Source organism: Mastomys coucha, unplaced genomic scaffold (genome assembly GCF_008632895.1).
Source record: "Mastomys coucha isolate ucsf_1 unplaced genomic scaffold, UCSF_Mcou_1 pScaffold4, whole genome shotgun sequence".
Lineage (NCBI taxonomy): Eukaryota > Metazoa > Chordata > Mammalia > Rodentia > Muridae > Mastomys > Mastomys coucha.
The window spans coordinates 51,087,359-51,095,018 of NW_022196910.1; the positions used below are offsets into that span (position 1 = coordinate 51,087,359).

The following is a 7,660-nucleotide window of genomic DNA, read 5'->3' on the forward strand; positions in this document are numbered from 1 at the left end:
GAGGGAGGTTTAGGTCTAGCCTTTGTATGCTCTTTGGTTGGTGCTTCAATCTCTAGGAGTTGCCCCAGGGTTCAGGTTATTTGACTCTGATGGTCTTTTTATGGAATCTCTATCCCATCCAGGTTCCTCAATCCTTCTCCCAACTCTTCTACAACACTTTCCAAGCTCATCTAATGTTTGAGTGTCAGTCTCTGCATCAATTTGGTCAGCTGTTGGGTAGACCCTTTCCGAGAACAGTTATGATAGGCTCCTGTCTGCAAGCACAACAGAGTATCATCATTAATGGTGTCAGAGATTGGTTATTTCCCATGGGATAGATCTCAAGTTGGTCCAGTCTCTGCAACATCTTTGTCCCTGTACTTCTTTTTTTGCTTTTTTTTTTTTTTTTTTTTTTTTTTTTTTTTTTTTTTTTTTTTTTTTTTTTAATTTGAGGCAGAGTTTCTCTGTATAGCTCTGGCTGTCCTGGAACTCACTCTGTAGACCAGGCTGGCCTCGAACTCAGAAATCCCCCTGCCTCTGCCTCCCAAGTGCTGGGATTAAAGGCATGTGCCACTACCGCCCAGCCGTCCCTGTACTTCTGACAAAGTTTGGTTTGAAGATTTTATGGGTGAATTGGTGTCCTTATCCCTCCTCTGGGAGTCTTGAGTGGCTATAAGAATTGATCACTTCAGGATCCATATCACCCACTGCTAGGATTCTCAGCTAGAGTTACCCTCCTAGACTCCCTGGAGCTTCCCCCATCGCAAGTCTCTGGTATGTCCTAGATACATACCACCTCACATTTCAATTCCCTCTCCTGGCCCTCTCCCCAGCTCTCCCTACATCAGATCCTTCCACCCAGTTCCCCCCTCCACTACTTTTGGTGGTAATTTTATTTTCTCTTCAGAGTGAGATTCAATCATTTTCCTCTGGGCCCTCCTTATTTTTAGCTTCTTTGGGTCTATGGATTATAAAGTGGTATCCTCTATTCTTAGGTCCATATCTACTAATAAGTGAGTATGTTCTGCAATTGTCAATAGTTACTGGTCAGTCATAAATAAATAGAACAAACTGTTATGCTTTAATCTATTAGAAAATACTGGTGAAGCTCATGTAGGACAAATAATTGTTTGATGTAAATTTTGTTGTGCTACTGAATGGTTTGTAATGAGCTTCTGCATGGTTTAACCAGATGTGTTGGCACACTGACCCAATTGTGTGATTCGCTTGAGATGTCACTATATATAGATCATATTTTTGGCCATATAAGCTATAGAGTGAGATAAAATGGTTCTACTTCTTGAGTTTCTTGGGTTTGTTGTTTTTGTTTTTGTCTTTTTTGTTGTTGATTTATTTGTTTTGTTTCTTTTTTTACTAGGTCTAAAATTGGTAAATAGAGGAAAAACATTCTATAGATTAAGATTTACAAGAAAGTGCTTAATACATTTGCTATATGAAGGATAAATTACCCTGTATTTCTTTGACTCCACAAATTGTTTAGGCATAGAATGGCATGCAGTTTGTCTGCAGATGACAAACACGTAAACTAACAACAACCTAGCCATCACTTACATCTCATATCCTAAAGGAAAACCAATTAAGCAGTTGTTACATATGAAGCTGTTACATATATTAGGATTCATTATTGTTTTACATACCCTGGGGAGAGACTTATAAAATGTTTTTTCACAGTGATTCAACTGAATTGACACTAATGTTTATGTACATAAATTATCTGTATATAAAGCATATAACCCCTAGTATAAATAAAGAAAATAAGCTCAATTAGCAAACTAAGCATTTTTCTAAGATTTAAAAATTGTCTCCAGAATTTGACAGATCATAAAAGCAATCTCAAGTACATATGTTTTATAGAAACTAACTATGTTTTATATACCCAATTGTTTAAGTTGTTTTATAATTGTTACCAAATTAACTGTTATATAACAATAAAGACAAATTATAGAGACATTTCAGCCTTTTTCTACTGGAGATTTTTCCCAGGTTAGTTGACTAATTCAGGTTCATGTGCTTTAATTACATTTATCCCTGGTCTATGGGCTCTTGCTCCTATTGTAAGATTGGTCACATTTAAAATATGAAAATATTATAACGGTTTTTACAAAACCCTTTGCACGAGTGTCTGGTGCTGGCAGTAGAACTGTATAATTCTGATATGTTCACAGGGAAAGAAACAAGGCATAAATTGAGTAATAGGAGGATCCAGATCAATTATAAGAGACAATGTTTATTAACCAAATGCCTGCAGGCACAGAATGAGGAGATTTGATGAGTTGTCACCATCTCCTTGTATATCTTTAGTCAATATTCTATTAACTACTGCTACCTTTATGTATTAAATTTAGGTCAATCAACATTATTTTGCATTTCATTTCACCTCTGCTAGCCATAAAATAATACTATTTGCCTTTTGTAGATGAAGGTTTTTTTAATGTACAGTCTACATAAAATCCCCATTAATCACAAAATTCATTTCATGTTATAAAACCTCATCAAAGGTATAAATTAAATAATTGAGCCATTTCAATTTTCCTTTTCAATTGGGCAGAATGAGCCAAAGAGCAGAAATCACTGGGCTTTGTGGTTTTCCTTGCTCTAGGGTAATCACCACTATGGAACTTAACAGTTTTCTCTCCTTTCCCATATGCCACATCTTCATCAGAAATGCATGTTTGAATAAGCAGCTTATGATGTATTCTCATTGCTCAGCTAGACGAAGGTAGCCTGATGCTATCCTACAGCTTGTGTGTGATTTAAAAGATGAAAATAGTGAGGAACCAGTCATTCAAGCTTCTGATGTTTACTTTTAAATGGGTGTTGCTGACTGTCTAAGGTAATATAAACTCTCTTTTCCCTAATGAGAACATAATTAAGATTCTCTGCTCTTTTCTAGTAAGGGCATAGTATACAATTGAAAGTGTACATTCTCTTGGTTGGTGGCAAAATATACTTTTTGTTGGGAATGGTAAATTTTTAGACTTGAAATTAGTTGTTCTGAAGGAATACCTTTCTTAACTTCTTACAGAATCCAGATGACCAAGACATTGCTGAAGTCTTCATGCAAATGTAGACCACTAGATTTCACTGAATATTTACTACTGGTGCTAAAGTTGGCACAAGCGTACTATGAGGCATCCAAGGATAAAAGATTCCAAACACATGGATCAAAGAGAAGTAAACATGATTATAAAGGACTAGAAGAAGAGGGAGAAGAGGGAGGAAAAAAGAGTCTTAGACGGTGGCATGGTGGAACTGATGGAAAGGAAAAAAGTGACAGATCAAAAAGCCCAAATGGAAGAGGAAGGAAAGGACAAGGATCGAAGAGTAGAAATGAGGAAAGAGATACAAACAGGAGAGAAACATAAAAACACAAGTACCATCATGATTCAAATGGAAAGCAAAGGAGGAGTTCAGATTCTACAGAAAGAAGAGATAGCAGAAGTAAGAAACACAGTCTGTCAAATGAAAGAAAATATGGTGAAATCTATGACAATGGAAAATCCAATGAAGACTGGGAACCAAGCTACAATCACTGTCACAAACCCGAGAACAATAAATTAGAGCAAAGAGAAGGTAAGAAAAAAAAACAGGCTCAGAGAACCAGAACGAGTCCTCCCATGGTCAGGCAGGCCACAGAGGCACTGCAGCAGGCAGGCAGGCAGCTCTCCCGCCCAGAACAGTCTTCAGAGAGTGCTGGCCAGCGCGGATCCAGCTGCGGACTGCAGTCCAACCTATGACAGGCTGACTCTCCTGGGGCCAGCACAAGAACAGGCTCAGGAGGAAGAGGACAATCCTCAGAGGACACCAGGCACACAACATCCACGAGGGACAGACCCCGGGAGTCCAGCTCCACAACAACTAATTTCAACTTTATTTTTCAAATGCAATATACATTTATGATTTCTTGGAACCAAAATTTCTACCTGTTTATTTAGTTTTTTTTTGTAGTATTTTTATGCTTTTCCCTTCTTGTTTGTCAGTGTTCATAATATCTGAATCAATGTTTAAATATCAGCTACAAAGCAATAGTTTTCCCTAAGGTCAACAATTAGTCTTTTCTTTTTAATTTCATGTGACAGAATTTAGTTAATTTCATGATTTAATTCTTTTCAATGTATACACCACTAATCTTGATTTTGGGAAAAATACCGTGATAATTTTAGTTGCTAGTATTAATTTCTCTTCTTTTAAAATTAAATGTTGATAGTATTTGAGTTTGAAATGTGGTATCTCATGTATGAAGAACATGTAAGTAGGTATACATTTAAAGAAAGCTTAATAAATTTTATCTTAAAAAAAAATTCAGACTTGGTGATCTCCTTTTCTCAACAAGTACAAAATGCAAATCTACTATACATGATTATACTGTATTTCACTTACATAATACCAGTCAGAATCTTATTTAATATGTTTCATTAAAACAAATTTTAGTAAACAGATATCCTTTTACATAGCAACTTTTCCAGCATATTTCACTCAATTTTGAGTCCATAACAAAAATTCTGAGATTATTTATATTTAAGAACTCAATACAAGCTTTTAAAATCAGTATAGTAGGAGCTAGAGAGATTGGTTAGCAGATAGGAGCACTTACTGCCCTTTCAAAAGATGCAGGATGGAGTCTAGATCTTATGTGGAAACTCAAAACTGCCCACAATTTTAGTTCCAAGGGATCTTGGCCCTCTTTTGGGTTCTGTGAGCACTGCATGTATGTGGTACACATACAGAAAAGCAGACACACAGGCATATAATAAATAACTGATATTTTAATAAAATAAATTATAATACCCTGTTTAATCATGAGAAAACTATAGAACAGTGGTTCTTAATCTTCCTCATGCTATGACACTTTAACACAGTTCCTCATGTGATGGTGACCTCCCATCCCTCCAACCATAAACTCATTTTTCTTGCCATTTCATAACTGTAATTTTGCTACTGCTGTCAATTAGAATATAAACATCTGATGTGTAAGATAAGTAATATTCAACCCGCCCAGGTGTTGTGACCCATAAGTTGAGAGCTGCTGTTGTAGAGGACATATACTATAAATGCTATTGATAAATCCCAAAACTTAGAAGAGAGGAAGGGACACATGTTGGGGGGAGCATGCATTTCTTACATTCATTTCTTACATGTATTTCTCTGGGCTCTGACCACAAATTCCTCTCCTTTATTATAACACTTGTTGGAAGATGGATAGGCCCCACATTGTTGAAAGAGGTCGAGACAGAGGGTTTGTTTAGTTCTAATGATTTTTCAGCTATTTTGCTCCAGCATTATTATTTTCTAAAATGTTTAATACATTGGATTCCACATGATTCTAGTGGCTATAGATTTACATGAGAAAATCCTATGCAGTAGAGAGTATGTTGCCTCTATGACACCTAAGAAGTAATGATTTTTCAATGTTACTTTGGGCACCTTGGTATTGGAAGTACAATATCTCTATACTTGTTTATAATTTTATTAAGTTAATAATTGAATATATAATCAGCTAAACTTAGCAATATTAAATACAGTTAATTAAACCATATTTTAAAATATAAATATATTTCCTCTTTGTAGCTGTACAGTGGTTCATTGGTTACTAATTCTTGACATTCTTTCAGGAAACCTGAGTTTGGTTTCAAGCACTCAAGTTGGATGGCTCACAAATGCCTGCAACCCTACTTTCAGAGGATCCAACAGCCTTTCTTGGCCTCTGACGACACTCATGCACATATGATAAACAGTTATACACACATATATGCACACACATACACACATGTGTGCATATGCACACACACAAACATGCATGTGCACAGACACTTATGCATGCACATATACGTAGAGAAATAAAAATGGGCCTTAAGAAATATATCTACTCAGAGCTTAAAACCTTCCATGTAGAGCGAAATGAGAAGTTGCTTCCTATATAATAAGTATACTTATTAAATGAGGCACATTTTGTGTAATAGTAAAATTTTACTCATGTAAATTTTAAGTCCAGATATAAGCCTCCAGTCACCAGACATTGAGAATAGGTCCTGCTCTGCTGGTCTTCCCAACATCCTCAATCTCTGGCTTACTCTTTCCATACTTTCAAAAGCAATCTTTCTCTATCCTTCATCTGAAGCACTGAAAACCTCTTCAGAAAACAATCACCTTTTGGGATGATTTTTATAGAATATGGCAAAAATAAAATTTGATTTGAGCATCTTAAAGCTATACAACCTTGTGTATATAATGAATGTGTTTTTATGACCAACATGAAGCTAGAAATGCTCAGTGGCTGATGCTGGAACTGGTCCTGATGGGAATATCTCTACATATGGCCAATTACTGGATAAGTAGGGAAGTGAAAATTGGGAAAATAGATCCAAGCCTAAGGTTTTGTTTCTGTTCGTTATTGAGAAAAATTTAAATTGGTACAATTATACAGAGGACTAATCCCAAAATATCACTGCTTATTAAGAAAGGTGAATTTACAGAGACAAATGCCATATTATAATTAGGCAAATTGTGTTCACCTAATAACTGCTTTTCATTGTTTTAAATAGTTATTTCAACTTTTAGATAGAAATGCTATGTCGAACATAAACTTTAACTTAAATCACTGTAAAATATCAATTAAAATTGCAGAGGGATTTGTAGTAATCTGTGACAGGAAATGTGCTCAGAATATTGGAAGCTAAAGTGTGTGGTCAAGTAGTCCTACTATGATGCAGTGGAAAGAATGAATCTCACACCAGTGACAGGGAATGCTGAGGAATGATCCATGAAAGAGGCAGTTAGACATATAGATTCACTTTAACTTAGCTCATGCCTTATTATACAACACTATGGAGAGGTATATGGAGATTGCATACAGCAAAAATAAAGTACAACTTCACTCTGAAGATGGCACTCCTACCATCTTACAGAACCTGAAAGACAGTTGTGTACTTTTCATGCGATGAGCCCCAAATATGGACATTTTAACATTACATTTCCAAGAGGAATGGCTCACAGCAAAGCCTGCAATTGTGACACTCGTTATGGCTAACGTATCTTGTGGTCTTTCCAGTCCTCGGATCAAATATGATTAAACCTTAACATGTAGTTTGATATCTCTAGAGATTTCAAAAATGACCTTCTGGAAGACACTAAAACCTGCAAATAGAAGAACAAATGATAAGATTCCACAGAATTATAATGTTTATAAGCAGTACTGTTTCAAGTTCTTTACTGCTATTAGTCAATTTGTATAAAGAACACACATGTATTTTTGGTAACCCTTGTACATAAGGAACCTGAAATGTGTCCTCAAAGTCATATAACTAGATGGATGTAGACCTATCAGCTCTATAGTATGTGTGGATGCCCACTGCAACTGGGCATTATTGAACCTTGGAAATATGTTCTGAGAAATGAATCACTGTGTTGCTGTGTAAACACAGAACGCATTTACACAAACCTAGGTGGTAAAGATTAACCACTCCATGGGGCCCTTTTAAGAACAATGTATTTTGATCACATATATGCTAATTGCTCTTGCTAATTCTTCCCATATCTACTTCCGATCTCTTCACTCTTTTCCAATTTCATGTCCTTAAAAGAAGAAAACAAATCCAGAGTCCAATATGTGTTGGCCATATACTCTTGACTATAGAGTCTTCCACTGGACTGTGATTGACCA

At 35.9% G+C, this 7,660-nt stretch overlaps 1 pseudogene; it reads left to right on the forward strand.

The window, feature by feature from the left end:
- The first annotated feature begins 1,487 nt into the window (after positions 1-1,487).
- LOC116075940 lies at positions 1,488-3,935 on the forward strand (annotated as a pseudogene).
- The last annotated feature ends 3,725 nt before the right edge of the window (positions 3,936-7,660 follow it).